The sequence below is a fragment of the Bombina bombina genome, chromosome 12 (assembly GCF_027579735.1).
Source record: "Bombina bombina isolate aBomBom1 chromosome 12, aBomBom1.pri, whole genome shotgun sequence".
In the NCBI taxonomy this organism is placed as follows: Eukaryota; Metazoa; Chordata; class Amphibia; order Anura; family Bombinatoridae; genus Bombina; species Bombina bombina.
In genome coordinates, this window is record NC_069510.1 from 48,156,620 (window position 1) to 48,174,123 (window position 17,504).

The window sequence follows — 17,504 nt, forward strand, 5'->3', positions numbered from 1 at the left end:
GAGACTGTTGACCAGCTGTCTCATAAGCTAACTGAGAACACTTCTCGACCAGAGGAAAAAACATTTTTAAAAAAATCTTATAACACGCACAACATCCAGGTTATGCAACAGGAGTTCCTTCTGAGAAGAAGGATTAGGACAAAAAGAAGGAAAAACAAATTCCTGATCGATGTTGCGTTCCAACACTACCTTAGGAAGAAGGACCGCCCTATTCGAATGAAAAAAATAAGGAAAGGAAATCATACCGCAGAGACGAAAACTCGGAACTCTGCGAGCATTATAAAGCGAGGAAAACAAAAACTATGCAAGAAAAACTCAATAGCAACAGAGTGCATAGGCTCAAACGGAGCCTGCTGCAGAACGAGGTAACAAGATAAGTCTCCATGGAGAAGCAACAGACATAAACACAGACCTGAAACCAACTAGGCCTGAATAAAGGACTAAACATCTGACTGGTCTGTTAAAATTATATGAAACAGAACAGAAAGGGCAGAAAATTGACCTGAGAATAACTTTCCTATAAAACTTTCTCCAAACCTACTTGGAGTGGACAAAATAAGTGGTACACTTGCGATACACCACTATAATCCCCTACATATAGACCATCTCAGAATATGGGTGAAGAATCACCCAGTCAGTACCTGATACAGTCAAACACCCGAGGAAGGAAAAAAGAAATTCAGACTGAAATTTTTTAAATTGCTAGTAAGCTCACCAAAACTGATTATGAATCTCTTGACCTAGATCCGAACTAGAAAACTAGGAGCGTAGACAAGAAGCAATCTAAAGCCTAGACAGGGAACAACTACCTGCTCAGGGATCTTCTTTCCAGTAGACCACACCTGGAAAGGGAAGCATAAAATTGGTAGAAAAGAGACTCCTCCCACAAACTTGCGAGTCACCCCATCATAGCTAAGGAACGCTATGTTCCTTCCTGATGGTTGACATAAATCCCCCCAAAACAGATTTCATATTGAAATTCAGATAAATTGGACCGAACCTAGAAGGTACCAGACTATCAGAGTCTGGACTCCAGCTCTCAGCAGAAAGAAATCTCATTAGAAATCCGCTGGATTGAAACTCTCAACCTTTTGGTTGTTAGGCAGTTGTGGCAACCACTGAGCCACAATGGAGACTCCCTATAAATTTGAAAAGAGAGAGACTCTGACTGAGTCAAAATCTCCAGAGTTCCCAATGGACCCCAACTGCTCCCCAACCATGAGGATGACCTCTGAAGAGATATTCTCCCAGAATAATATCAAGAAGAATACTGCCTTGAAACCGATGAACCTGAAAGCGCCACCAGGACAGAGACCTCCGTCGGGTAGGCTAGGACCATCCCCCGGTAGAGGCCTGAGTGGTCCTCAATTTAAAGGCTGAAACAGATACTTAAGAAGAAAAATAGCTCTCTGACGTCATGGAGAAGTACAGATACTTAATAGTACAAACTCCTGATTTCTTCATCTCAGATAACATTTAAAAATAGGCGTGAAGCCTGCTGTTAGGCAGACCTCCCTATACGCCATATCATTGCTGTATACAGAGTCTTTAAAGGGACACTGATTAAGATAGAGCATGCAATTTTAAGCAACTTTCTAATTTACTCCTATTATCAATTTTTCTTCAATCTCTTGCTTTCTTTATTTAAAAAAAAAAAGGCATCTAAGCTATTTTTTTTGTTTAGAACCATGGAATGCACTTGTTTATTGGTGGGCGAATTTATCCACCAATCAGCAAGAACAACCCAGGTTGTTCACCAAAAATGGCCCGGCATCTAAACTTACATTCTTGCTTTTCAAATAAAGATACCTAGAGAATCAAGAAAATTTGATACCAGTGAATTAGAAAGTTGCTTAAAATTGCATGCTCTATCTGAATCACGAAAAAGAAAAAAAACATAATTTATGTAAGAACTTACCTGATAAATTCATTTCTTTCATATTAGCAAGAGTCCATGAGCTAGTGACGTATGGGATATACATTCCTAACAGGAGGGGCAAAGTTTCCCAAACCTTAAAATGCCTATAAATACACCCCTCACCACACCCACAAATCAGTTTAACGAATAGCCAAGAAGTGGGGTGATAAGAAAAAAGTGCGAAAGCATAAAAAAATAAGGAATTGGAATAATTGTGCTTTATACAAAAAATCATAACCACCACAAAAAGGGCGGGCCTCATGGACTCTTGCTAATATGAAAGAAATGAATTTATCAGGTAAGTTCTTACATAAATTATGTTTTCTTTCATGTAATTAGCAAGAGTCCATGAGCTAGTGACGTATGGGATAATGACTACCCAAGATGTGGATCTTTCCACGCAAGAGTCACTAGAGAGGGAGGGATAAAATAAAGACAGCCAATTCCTGCTGAAAATAATCCACACCCAAAATAAAGTTTATTGAAAAAAAGAGCAGAAGATTCAAACTGAAACCGCTGCCTGAAGTACTTTTCTACCAAAAACTGCTTCAGAAGAAGAAAACACATCAAAATGGTAGAATTTAGTAAAAGTATGCAAAGAAGACCAAGTTGCTGCTTTGCAAATCTGATCAACCGAAGCTTCATTCCTAAACGCCCAGGAAGTAGAAACTGACCTAGTAGAATGAGCTGTAATCCTTTGAGGCGGAGTTTTACCCGACTCGACATAAGCATGATGAATTAAAGATTTCAACCAAGATGCCAAAGAAATGGCAGAAGCTTTCTGGCCCTTTCTAGAACCGGAAAAGATAACAAATAAACTAGAAGTCTTTCGGAAAGACTTAGTAGCTTCAACATAATATTTCAAAGCTCTAACAACATCCAAAGAATGCAACGATTTATCCTTAGAATTCTTAGGATTAGGACATAATGAAGGAACCACAATTTCTCTACTAATGTTGTTGGAATTCACAACCTTAGGCAAAAATTCAAAAGAAGTTCGCAACACCGCCTTATCCTGATGAAAAATCAGAAAAGGAGACTCACAAGAAAGAGCAGATAATTCAGAGACTCTTCTGGCAGAAGAGATGGCCAAAAGGAACAAAACTTTCCAAGAAAGTAATTTAATGTCCAAAGAATGCATAGGTTCAAACGGAGGAGCTTGAAGAGCCCCCAGAACCAAATTCAAACTCCAAGGAGGAGAAATTGACTTAATGACAGGTTTTATACGAACCAAGGCTTGTACAAAACAATGAATATCAGGAAGATTAGCAATCTTTCTGTGAAAAAGAACAGAAAGAGCAGAGATTTGACCTTTCAAGGAACTTGCGGACAAACCTTTATCTAAACCATCCTGAAGAAATTGTAAAATTCTCGGAATTCTAAAAGAATGCCAGGAAAAATGATGAGAAAGACACCAAGAAATATAAGTCTTCCAGACTCTATAATATATCTCTCTAGATACAGATTTACGAGCCTGTAACATAGTATTAATCACAGAGTCAGAGAAACCTCTTTGACCAAGAATCAAGCGTTCAATCTCCATACCTTTAAATTTAAGGATTTGAGATCCTGATGGAAAAAAGGACCTTGCGACAGAAGGTCTGGTCTTAACGGAAGAGTCCACGGATGGCAAGAGGCCATCCGGACAAGATCCGCATACCAAAACCTGTGAGGCCATGCCGGAGCTACCAGCAGAACAAACGAGCATTCCTTCAGAATCTTGGAGATTACTCTTGGAAGAAGAACTAGAGGCGGAAAGATATAGGCAGGATGATACTTCCAAGGAAGTGATAATGCATCCACTGCCTCCGCCTGAAGATCCCGGGATCTGGACAGATACCTGGGAAGTTTCTTGTTTAGATGAGAAGCCATCAGATCTATTTCTGGAAGTTCCCACATTTTAACAATCTGAAGAAATACCTCTGGGTGAAGAGACCATTCGCCCGGATGCAACGTTTGGCGACTGAGATAATCCGCTTCCCAATTGTCTATTCCTGGAATATGAACCGCAGAGATTAGACAGGAGCTGGATTCCGCCCAAACCAGAATTCGAGATACTTCTTTCATAGCCAGAGGACTGTGAGTCCCTCCTTGATGATTGCTGTATGCCACAGTTGTGACATTGTCTGTCTGAAAACAAATGAACGATTCTCTCTTCAGAAGAGGCCAAGACTGAAGAGCTCTGAAAATTGCACGGAGTTCCAAAATATTGATCGGTAATCTCACCTCCTGAGATTCCCAAACTCCTTGTGCCGTCAGAGACCCCCACACAGCTCCCCAACCTGTAAGACTTGCATCTGTTGAAATTACAGTCCAGGTCGGAAGAACAAAAGAAGCCCCCTGAATTAAACGATGGTGATCTGTCCACCACGTCAGAGAGTGTCGTACAATCGGTTTTAAAGATATTAATTGAGATATCTTTGTGTAATCCCTGCACCATTGATTCAGCATACAGAGCTGAAGAGGCCGCATGTGAAAACGAGCAAAGGGGATCGCGTCCGATGCAGCAGTCATAAGACCTAGAATTTCCATGCATAAAACTACCGAAGGGAATGATTGTGACTGAAGGTTTCGACAAGCTGAAAACAATTTTAGACGTCTCTTTTCTGTCAAAGACAGAGTCATGGACACTGAATCTATTTGGAAACCCAAAAAGGTTACCCTTGTCTGAGGAATCAATGAACTTTTAAGTAAATTGATCCTCCAACCATGATCTTGAAGAAACAACACAAGTCGATTCGTATGAGATTCTGCAAAATGTAAAGACTGAGCAAGTACCAAGATATCGTCCAAATAAGGAAATACCACAATACCCTGTTCTCTGATTACAGACAGAAGGGCACCGAGAACCTTTGTAAAAATTCTTGGGGCTGTAGCTAGGCCAAACGGCAGAGCCACAAACTGGTAATGCTTGTCCAGGAAAGAGAATCTCAGGAACTGATAGTGATCTGGATGAATCGGAATATGCAGATATGCATCCTGTAAATCAATCGTGGACATATAATGCCCTTGCTGAACAAAAGGCAAGATAGTCCTTACAGTTACCATTTTGAATGTTGGTATCCTTACATAACGATTCAATATTTTTAGATCCAGAACTGGTCTGAAGGAATTCTCCTTCTTTGGTACAATGAAGAGATTCGAATAAAACCCCATCCCCTGTTCCAGAACTGGAACTGGCATAATTACTCCAGCCAACTCTAGATCTGAAACACATTTCAGAAATGCTTGAGCTTTCGCTGGGTTTACTGGGACACAGGAAAGAAAAAATCTCTTTGCAGGAGGTCTTATCTTGAAACCAATTCTGTACCCTTCTGAAACGATGTTCTGAATCCAAAGATTGTGAACAGAATTGATCCAAATTTCTTTGAAAAAAACTTAACCTGCCCCCTACCAGCTGGGCTGGAATGAGGGCCGCACCTTCATGTGGACTTAGAAGCTGGCTTTGCTTTTCTAGAAGGCTTGGATTTATTCCAGACTGGAGATGGTTTCCAAACTGAAACTGCTCATGAGGAAGAAGGATCAGGCTTTTGTTCTTTGTTGAAACGAAAGGAACGAAAACGATTATTAGCCCTGTTTTTACCCTTAGATCTTTTAGCCTGTGGTAAAAAAGTTCCTTTCCCACCAGTAACAGTTGAGATAATAGAATCCAACTGAGAACCAAATAATTTGTTACCCTGGAAAGAAATGGAAAGTAGAGTCGATTTAGAAGACATATCAGCATTCCAAGTTTTAAGCCATAAAGCTCTTCTAGCTAAAATAGCTAGAGACATAAACCTGACATCAACTCTGATAATATCAAAAATGGCATCACAGATAAAATTATTAGCATGTTGCAGAAGAATAATAATATTATGAGAATCATGATCTGTTACTTGTTGCGCTAAAGTTTCCAACCAAAAAGTTGAAGCTGCAGCAACATCAGCCAATGATATAGCAGGTCTAAGAAGATTACCTGAACACAGATAAGCTTTTCTTAGAAAGGATTCAATTTTCCTATCTAAAGGATCCTTAAACAAAGTACCATCTGACGTAGGAATAGTAGTACGTTTAGCAAGGGTAGAAATAGCCCCATCAACTTTAGGGATTTTGTCCCAAAATTCTAATCTATCAGACGGCACAGGATATAATTGCTTAAAACGTTTAGAAGGAGTAAATGAATTACCCAAATTATTCCATTCTCTGGAAATTACTTCAGAAATAGCACCAGGAACAGGAAAAACTTCTGGAATAACCACAGGAGATTTAAAGACCTTATCTAAACGTTTAGATTTAGTATCAAGAGGACCAGAATCCTCAATTTCTAAAGCAATTAGTACTTCTTTAAGTAAAGAACGAATAAATTCCATTTTAAATAATTATGAAGATTTATCAGCATCAACCTCTGAGACAGAATCCTCTGAACTAGAAGAGTCATTAGAATCAGAATGATGATGTTCATTTAAAAATTCATCTGTATAAAGAGAAGTTTTAAAAGATTTTTTATGTTTACTAGAAGGAGGAATAACAGACATAGCCTTCTTGATGGATTCAGAAACAAAATCTCTTATGTTATCAGGAACACTCTGAACATTAGATGTTGATGGAACTGCAACAGGTAATGGTACATTACTAAAGGAAATATTATCTGCATTAACGAGTTTGTCATGACAATTAATACAAACAACAGCTGGAGGAACAGCTACCAAAAGTTTACAGCAGATACACTTAGCTTTGGTAGTTCCAGCACCAGACAGCGATTTTCCTGAAGTATCTTCTGACTCAGATGCAACGTGAGACATCTTGCAATATGTAAGAGAAAAAACAACATAAAAAGCAAAATTGATCAAATTCCTTAAATGACAGTTTCAGGAATGGGAAAAAATGCCAAGGAACAAGCTTCTAGCAACCAGAAGCAATGAAAAATGAGACTTAAATAATGTGGAGACAAAAAGCGACGCCCATATTTTTTAGCGCCAAAATAAGACGCCCACATTATTTGGCGGCTAAATGCTTTTGGCGCCAAAAATGACGCCACATCCGGAACGCCAACATTTTTGGCGCAAAAGAACGTCAAAAAAATGACGCAACTTCCGGCGACACGTATGACGCCGGAAACAGATAAGATTTTTTTGCGCCAAAAAAAGTCAGCGCCAGAATGACGTAATAAAATGAAGCATTTTCAGCCCCCGCGAGCCTAACAGCCCACAGGGAAAAAGTCACATTTTTAAGGTAAGAAAAAAAAAATAATTGATTCAAATGCATTATCCCAAATATGAAACTGACTGTCTGAAAATAAGGAATGTTGAACATCCTGAGTCAAGGCAAATAAATGTTTGAATACATATATTTAGAACTTTATAAAAAAGTGCCCAACCATAGCTTAGAGTGTCACAGAAAATAAGATTTACTTACCCCAGGACACTCATCTACATGTTTGTAGAAAGCCAAACCAGTACTGAAACGAAAATCAGCAGAGGTAATGGTATATATAAGAGTATATCGTCGATCTGAAAAGGGAGGTAAGAGATGAATCTCTACGACCGATAACAGAGAACCTATGAAATAGACCCCGTAGAAGGAGATCATTGCATTCAAATAGGCAATACTCTCCTCACATCCCTCTGACATTCACTGCACGCTGAGAGGAAAACCGGGCTCCAACCTGCTGCGGAGCGCATATCAACGTAGAATCTAGCACAAACTTACTTCACCACCTCCATAGGAGGCAAAGTTTGTAAAACTGATTTGTGGGTGTGGTGAGGGGTGTATTTATAGGCATTTTAAGGTTTGGGAAACTTTGCCCCTCCTGGTAGGAATGTATATCCCATACGTCATTAGCTCATGGACTCTTGCTAATTACATGAAAGAAAATTGGGTTCAGTGTCCCTTTAAGCTTAGTTAGGGATAGAATAGAGATACAGAAACCATTCCAGCAGAGGATTACCGTCGGCTAAAGAAGGAAAAACAATTTCCGAGGTAGCCCAAGTAAAAACAGCTATGAGAACTCATCAATATACAAGTAGTTGCAGATGATCTCGAACTGCAAACCTTACTCCTGCTAGGCAGCTAAGTTAAACTCCAGGCTACTACCGCTGTTGCAATGAAAGTAATCACCCTGAGTACTTGACACCAGCCAATATCAAGGAAATAATGCAATATTGCCTTGTAATAAGTTTGAAAAATATGATAAGCAGACGCAAAGGTTATAACAATAACCAGGCTAAATAACTACTGCAAATAAGATAGGGATAAAAAGTTAACATCCCTAACGGCACATATTAAAGAAAACTTAAAACAATAGCATCTATATAACTCTACTATAGATAGAGAAAAAACATTGAAATGCTAAAAATTCCATGGAATGTACATTTATAAAGGAACGTAAGCAGAAGACTGCAATTTTTTTAAAAACTTCTGCATAGGAATGTTAGCTGTCACCAGAAGCACACTCCAGATGATAAAACAGTAGCTTTACCTGGGTTCAAACCCATAACCTTCTGTTTCAGGAGCGGCATAGCTAACCTCCACGCCACATCTTCCTTACCAAGAGAATATATATTTCTACTGAAAGGAGAAGGAAAAAATTCTAACCCTCCTTTAAAAGTGCTTATATAACATTCTTAAAAGAGCTTCTTATTGTCAGAGTGCCAAAAATCAGACTGAGACGAGAAGTGCAAAAATAATCACACCTTTATTAATAGCAAAAAATAATAAAAAGTCCACAAGTCAAATAACAAGCCAGGAGTCAAAACCAGAGCTGGTAGTCAGACGAGCCAAGTCAGGAGCCAAAGCGAATAGTCAGACGAGCCGGAATCAGGAACAAGGAAACAACAGAGTCAGGAACAAGCCAGGGATCAGGAAGGACGTCAGGCTGCCAGGTAATACACAGGAACTCTCACAAACAGGTCTGAGACAATGCAAAGGCAAAGCATACTGAACAGAGGCCCTTTAAATAATAAGTGATGACATCACAATTCTGAGACTGCATCCTGTCTCACATGGATGATGCACACCAGTCTGGCCATAAAAGGAAGTGCAGGAAATGAGCAGCATCCCCGACAATGCACCATAGTCAGGAAGAGAGGTGAGTAAAATGGCTGCCAGCAGCACATGGCAAACACAACAGGGAGAAAACCCGACACTTATATTGAAAGAAAAGGACAACTAAAGTTAATAGTCCCTTCTAAAAATAAGCATATACCTGCACAGCAGAATACTGCAATATACAGCGGAACAGGATTAGGATAAGCAAATAGAATGCTTATAGCCAACTCCATCCTATGGAGTACTGTATAGAGAAAGCTAAACAATGAGACAGAAAATTTCAAAACAATACATTCAAAATGTTCTGTACAGAAAAAATAAGCAGATAATGTTTATAACAATCTCCTGTATACATTATTACTGCAGAAAAACAGAGATAAAACTTATATCCCTAAGAACATCTTTTAATATGCACAGAAGGCAAAAGATAATATGCATACGATAGGGTCTATCATAAATGCTACTGCAGAAATATGGGACAAGAAAATGTCAGGAAGACAAGAGAAAGGATAAGAAGACATTCTGCTTATCACAAAAATCAGAGATACTAGACTCGAAAGATAAGGATAACAAAAAAAACAGAATATAATCCCTAAACCTAATCTACTGTATATCTCGGGCTCAGACCTCATGAAAGGTCACAAACAGGAGGAAGATCCTATATAAATACACTTAAGCATAAGATATAAGAGTGGTGTTTTATAAGACACAATCAAGAGAAAATCACCTGCATTGTTGAATTCACCAAAAACATGAATCAATCATTCCCAAATGAAAAAATCCCTCTTTTACTGAGAAAATCTCATTGTTCCCAAAATAAAGAGAAACTACAAAACACCAATCCTCAGGTACATTACATGTTGCAATAAGAAACATGCATGAAATCCCAGAAGATATCTGCAGAGCGGAAATAAAGGGAAAATACGAACAGGAGAAAAGTATATGATTACATTTACTCAAATCATCCCCCTGCAGAGATACATACACCGGGCACTAAACAGTATATTAGAGTGCATAACAGAGACATATTAATATATATGGCTGTGTTACTGAAATCAGCATGCAATGAGGATACAGAAAAAACTGAATATACATAAAGTGCAGTAAGTAACTCTTTTAAAAGTAATCAGAGGTGTTTTAGTTTAAATCTAAAATTAACCTCCTCTGTATCTGTAGCAATTTCCACGACAGAATCAGAGTCTGATATTTCACCTACAGAAGCTACGGAGGCATCAACCTCATCAAACAATTGCGGGAGATTGACTAACGCAGCTTTAGTAGATTCAGAACTCCTCTTAACGGAAATATTTTTCGATTTCATCTAGCGCTTACCAGCAACAGGAAAAGCTAATAAAAGAGCAGAAACCGCAGAATTTATCTGAGCAGCAAAATCTCCTGGCAAATAAATACCCCCAGGAGGATGTTGAGAGGAACTGCAGGGTACTGCATGTGACCCTGTTAAAGCTTGTAACGTTAGAGGGGAAAGCTGAGGCATGGCATGGACAACATTATCCGGAGAGACAGATGTCTCTGAAAGGGAACTTTTTCTTTTCTTTTCAAAGAACAATGTCTAAACAAGGAGAGCAAAACTGCACAGGAGGAAATATTTTAGCCTCCAAGTAATATAAACAATTTTCAAAAGTCATATAGAATTTGCTTCAGGGTCCATTTGAAAAGAAATTTGTCCACACTAGCAATAAAAATAAAGAATCTAAATTTATATACACACACACACAAGCAAAAAGGAATTGGCGCACATCAATTTTCAAAAGCACAACATATTTTTTGAACTGCTGCAAAAAAATTGCCTGCAAACAACATCAAGAGACTGACCATCTCCCATTGGTTTAAGCACCCCACCCAAGCTCAGGTGTGCTCATGGCAGTGTAATAGTTGTGAATAAAAAGACAGGGAGTCTCATTCTATTATGGAGAGTAAAAGCAGGAATGATTCAGCCCTCTGTGGCAAAGTAGTGTTAGGACCAGTCTAATTGGGGCACCTTGTAAGTGGTGACTGGCTAAGCAAAATATGGCCATATTGTGTGACTAAGATCCTAATATTATTTAAAAAGAATAGTTGTCTCTTGATGTTGTTTGCAGGCAATTTTCTTTGCAGCAGTTCAAAAAAATATGTTGGGCTGTTGAAAATTGATGTGCGCCAATTCCTTTTTGTTTGTGTAATTACTGGGTCATATTGGCAGCACTCAGATGTTGTATATAAATTTTGTAAGGTGTGCTAAAAAATAAAATTTTGTATATATATATATATATATATATATATATATATATATATATATATATATATATATATATATATATATATATATATATATATATATATATATATAAAAATAAAAAGCACAAGATCACAGGGGTGAACTCAAAGAAATGAGTATCACCACTGGGAGCCAAGGCAGCGCACACTCGCAGTAGACTTTTTAAATAGCTGAATCGGTGAAACCTAACACCACAATCACTGTTATAAAAATATAAATATATATTTGAACAAATATCAGATATAATGCAATCAAATTAAATGCATACAAAAAATCGTATACTTATCACACTCAGAAAGATCCCTTAAGGTAGGAAGATAGAGAGAACGGTTATATTCTTCTGATGATCAGATGTAATAAGGTTTCAAAGAAGCTGGTGTCTCAGTGCTGCTCGTTAAAAAACCACTCAAGGTTCAATTTGAGTGAAAAAGGTACAGCTGCAGGGATCTAGAAAAACAAGCGCACAGATACACTTTTCATAGTGCAAATCAATTTAATACAATAAAACCATAAATTCAGTAACTAGGAGTATATCCTACTCACAAAGGTAACCCCAATCATATGAGGTAAGTATTGGCAGTCGGATCCTTAAAGTGTCGCCAGTTATAAGTGGGAACAGGTCCCAATATGGTAGGAGAGTCTCCTCGCTGTTAATGTCCCCAGTTAGGTCCAAAGTGGATGCAGTTTGGAAAAGTAGCGGTTAGTATTGTCAAAAAGTTCCGGATTGTCTTACCGCTCCTGAAGAAACAGTCCGATCAAAGGCTGGTAGATAAACGCTGAGAACAGTGGTAGCGCAAATCAGTTTAGCAGCGTACAGTGCAATTCTCCTGTTCAGCGTGTGGTTCACGCCCAAGGACACATATCCACAGATAGACCATAAGCCTTGCTAGAGACCACAGGAACTAGACTCAACTGAGCCAACAGCCTCCACGAGACACTGACTACCAGCAGACAGTCTCCCAACAACAAACCCCTTACTAAAGAAAGGGATCAAACAGCCGTATTCACCGAATACACAGATAAAACATATATGAAGGATTCTATAGAACCCTAAATAGGGCACGACAAAACCCATAAATAGGGCCCAAAGAACGCTGGGCGAGAAGAAACCCAGGAGGACCAAGCCAACCGAGACTCAACCGGTCTCAGAGAACAAGGGAGATAACACTCAAGCCTAGTTCGCTCAAAATCCCCGAGATCAAGTCCCAGAGCAAGAAAAGAGAAGAGAATCTTCCCCCAAACAAAGTGCATCTGCACCCCAAAAGGTAACTGAAGACGAGACCCCAGAAACCGTTAAAAACAGCTCAGAATATTCAAATATTAAAAAACCATAAACCTAGTGCAGTAACTCAGATAGGGAAAGCCCTGATGGCAACACCTGAAGAGTCAGAACACTGCACGCTGCTGTCATCCGAAGATTAATCTAGACATTTGAATATATGCAGGCAAGTGGAGGCAGATGAGATTAAGTTCAAATCCTAACCTACAACTTGTTAGGCATCCAGCTAACGCCGCCAGTCCTTCCCACAAAATCGTAAGCATGGAAAACAAGCAGAGTCCCCCAAAGACAGCTCATCCAACCTCGATTATCTGAGGGCAAAATTGCCAGAGCAACAGATCTCAGATCCAGCTCCAAACACCGGACCAGCCCAAGCGACAGACAGGGGGAAAAAAAAACACCCCACCCAAGCCCCCCAGGGAATGGAAGAATGGGGAAAATTATCCACGCCAACAGAGCTCGGGTACCAACCCATTCGGTCCTACAAACAAAAGGCACTTCCAAAAGAACCCCCTAGGACTTGGTAAAGAGATCCCAAGAAGATCTGGCACAACTCTCCTTGACAGTCGCGACACAAAGTCTACTCTCCAACAGCTGGTCAAACAAGCCACAGAGCAGAAGACTGCTGCCTCTCCTAAATAAAAAGTACTTGCTCCGAAAACAAGTGCTTTAACAAGAGCGTTGAGCGAGGCCTGAACACACAACCTTCAGAGTATGAAAACTGCCATGTTAACTCAAGCGTTAACGGGGATGAGGCAGGAATGAACCCTAGTCTCTCAAATACCCAGCAGAAGGAATATCCACTATGCCACAGGCAGTGGAACCCGATCAGGCCCCGCTCCTCCTGCACCCAAGGCAGGACCACGATCTTCCAAATAGAGGAGACCCTCCTGCTGAAGGAGGCAATCTACCCCCCCAAAGGGGGAGGGCACAGATAAGAAACACCCACAAGGACGTGAGAAGCCTAATGCTCATCAGTCGAGACCGAATGAAGATCATCCAGATCACCACTGTTGTATACAACAGAGAAAAACTCCCCGTAAAAGGGAGCATACTCCATCCTAAGGAAAATCAGCCCCCATAGAAAACCGGGTCGTCCTGAACCAGTCCACAAGTTCATAAGTCCATAAGGATCTAATATAAGAACCCAAGAACTGGGACCCAGAGTCGTCTTAAAATGAACAACACCTCTAGGGAGCACAAGATTCCCTGTCTGAAAATGCAGACCTCACAGGGGATGATATCCGGGCTAACCCAGAGAAACGGGCACATGACTCTCTCATAAATTCCCAGCCCAAAGGGAAGAGAATGCCCCTAACAGGAGACCAACTCCCCACCAACTAGGTGCTAGGCCGTAGTCATTCAAGCTACTCTAGAGCCCTAAAGGCACCAAGAACCACACATGTACAGTCCAAGACCAAGACTAAGAGAGCAGAGATCACACAAAGAAAGAGTAGAAAAACACTAGTCTCCATAATCGTCTCAGATTATCCTTCTGGAGGACCACCAAGGAAGAAGAATGCAGAGCATCCGAATCCTGGCGGAACATCCCCTAAGCGAAAGCTAGGAAAGGAGGAGTCAACAGTCTATAGTCCCTAATATGGAATGACGAACTCCCAAAAGAAGAAAAGAGCCGCACGGCCCTCAACTTCCGAGAAAAAAACGGACGAAGTCCAGACAGTCTTGACCCTAAGGAAGAGACCACAAGATTGAATAAGTCCTAAAAGGACAATCCCAAGAACCTTAAAAAGGCAAGACCGCCAGGAACTGGCTGCAGGAAGGACCTAAATCCTTCAACTCCTAACCCACAACGGGAAGGAAACACTCTAGATCCCGAGTCGGAAACCAACAGAGTATGTCGTAGTGGATCTCAACGGAGTCCCGACCAACTAGATTAAAAGGCTAATGAGGACTAAAAACAATCCTCCATGCCCCTAAACAAACCACGGATCATCAAATCTTCTCGGAATCCTGGCTGAAATTTGTAAAATAAAAACAAATAGTGGGAACCACTCGGCGCCCTAACCGGACCAACCAGGCATAGCAGGCGCCACGTGTCTGAAATAGGCCCTACAAACAGCAGGATTTGGACCCAGTCAGGACCAGCCTGAAACCAAGGGCCCAATACTGACAAGGCCACACAAAGTCACCCCCTAAGAGGGAGAGATAACAGACAGAGGACTAAAAAGCACGTCCTCATGAACAAACTTTCATAGAAGTAACAGTGCGATCAAAAAATTGAGTATCGATTCCAGAGAAGAAAATTCCCAAAGGAAATATTGTAACAAACATGAGCTTTAAACCAAATAAAATCCATCCTAGCCGGATTAAAATAAAATATAAGGCAACCTGTAGGTTATCGCCCAGGAAGAAAATGGACACTCCCGCAGGACCAGCCCAACAGGAATCCGAGTCTTCCAAGCTCAGAACTGGAAAGATACTCAAGAAACAAGACTATAAGAAGATTACTTCATCCCCTTATGTCTAATCAAGCATGCCATTCGCATCCGAAGACTGAGGATCCACCACCCCATTAAGAGTGGGATCCTCCAATAACGCCAAAACGTGCCTCAGTAGAACACGAAGGCGCGCCAGTCTATAACAAAAAGCAAAAAACTTACATCCGCTGGGGCAAATGAAGACCCTGGCCCCAAAGGTTGACCCCCTGAAGCCTCAGGGACAGTCACTCCCCCAGGGCTGAACTGGACCAGGCGATCCCACCCCTGACGTGCCCTGGTTAATGGAACATGGACAATATCTTAAACACACTCCTGGGAGATGTAAATGCGCCAGAGCCAAAGATATGGCCATGCGGAACCGTGTCGTAACCTCAGGAGGAAACAAGCCACCCTCCAGAAAAGGATAAGCCGCGTTTGGGTTAGCTGCATGCGTAGTAAGAGTTGGTTGTAGGGAACGAGCCTCACAGGAAGCAGAATCCCCGGATGCGGATGGCTCAGTGGGCCCCTGGTTCCCTGATCCCGAGGAATGGAGCACTCTAAAACGGCATTCGGAACATAACTTATGGACATGTATTACCCAGGCCAATTCATATTCTTCGCAAGAAGTAGAATCAGAATCAGAGACATCCGTCTCCAAAAATCAGAATCCTCCATAACTGGGATATTGATAAAAAATGGACCAATAAGAAAAATATAAACGGCAGCGTCCACCCACAATGGCTTTGGCACTCACCACCTCCTATGAACCAGACACCAGCGAAACAGAATTTCTCTGTCGCCACACAGTCAGGAATGCAGAAATGGAGAGCCAAAACGTGACCACGCAGGGTCACAAGGTGTACCATGCAGTCCATGAAAAAGTGCGCCCGACCGTAAAGGCTGCGTTACTTGCAATAGGACGTTATGTTCCGAAAAAGCCATGAGTCCAAGTATTACTACACAGTAGCAGACAGAATCACATAACAAACATGATTAAAAAAAACCTGTTCAATAACCCCCCCTCAGGAGATATTAACCCTTGATTCCAAGATACAAAAGAAGCCCCACCGAGACCCTGTATTTAAGTTATTCCCCCAAGGTAGTAACCTCTCGGATAAACTGTTGTAATTACAAGACATCCATGATGAAAGTAAAATAGGGCTGCAACTAACGATTATTTTCATAATCGATTAGTTGGTCGAATATTTTTTCGATTAATTGGTTTAAAAAAAAAGGAGGGAGTTAATCTGATTATTCTGTGGGCACAGGATGACTGCACTGCAGGGTGAGAGGGATGGACAGTGTTAATCTGGATGACTGCAGAATCACTGCAGGGTGGGAGAATGTGTTAATCTAGGGGGCACAGGATGACTGCAGGGTGGGAGAGTGTTAATCTGGGGGTCACAGGGTGACTGCAGGGTGGTAGGGAGGGAGTTCATCTGATTATTCTGCGGCACAGGGTGACTACTGCAGGGTGGGAGGGAGTTATTCTGATGATTCTGGGGGCACATGATGACTGCAGGGTGGGAGGGATTGTGTTAATCACCCTGTGATAATCAAATATTGATTAATTAATGTCTGCTGCAGCTCCCTTAAACTACAAAGCAGAGAGTCGTGCTCAGGCCCACATGCAGGGCACCAGACCCAAGACCTGCTGTGTCCTACACTTCTTCAGTGATGTCATGTGGTGACGGCTGTTTGCTCTAGCCTGGGGTCACTATACTTGCTGTGCTCCTGTCACACTGGGGAGAAGTGATCCTGAAAGGAAGTTCAAGCTTTTGTATTCTACATATAATCTGTATGCAATTCTGCAGCTACAATGTTCCCAACTTCCCTATATGATACTTGTATCCCTCCAGTTCCAGCATACTATCCAAAAAGAGAGATAGATCATATAATGTAGGAGTAAAGGAGTTGCTAATTTAAGGGCTTACAGGTGACTGAGCTTGGCTTTAGATTATAAAACAAAAACAGAGCTAATGGTTTATCTCCCCTTGGGTCCCAGGAAGTTACTTAATCCGGTCCCTCACCTCGACCCCTCCCCTTCCATACAATCCGGTCCGGTGCCCGCAATCTCCCCACACACCATGTGATCCTAACAGACAGCTCTTCAAAAAATATTAAAAAACATGAACTCACTGCTGGCTGAAAACACTGCTGATTTCTGGTGATGTGCATATATAAGCCGCTTATACTGTATATGCGCATCACCAGAAATCAGCAGTGTTTTCAGTCAGCAGTGAGTTTACGTTTTTTTTTTTTTAAAGAGCTGCCTGTTAGGATCGCATGGTGTGTGGGGAAATTGCGGGCACCGGACCGGATTGTATGGAAGGGGTCGAGGTGAGGGATATAACTTCCTGGGACCCAAGGGAAGAAAGAACCTCCGGACACATTCAATCCTTCCATATACATGCCGATACCTGAAAATCCCTGCCTTAGGGTATCGGCATGTATATGGATTATGTTTTTAAGTCGCTATTGTCTAATACACACCTCACCTGGCTTGCAGCAAAGATCGCGCTGACTTCTCTCTGAGTCTTCCCTGCTCGGCACACCTTCTCTAGCGTG

General features: G+C 41.1%; 1 protein-coding gene across 1 annotated transcript in view; it reads right to left on the reverse strand.

The window, feature by feature from the left end:
- SLC31A1 (solute carrier family 31 member 1) overlaps window positions 1-17,504 on the reverse strand; it is a 72,754-nt gene that overhangs the window by 36,823 nt on the left and 18,427 nt on the right. The gene's annotated exons all lie outside the window — the stretch shown is intronic.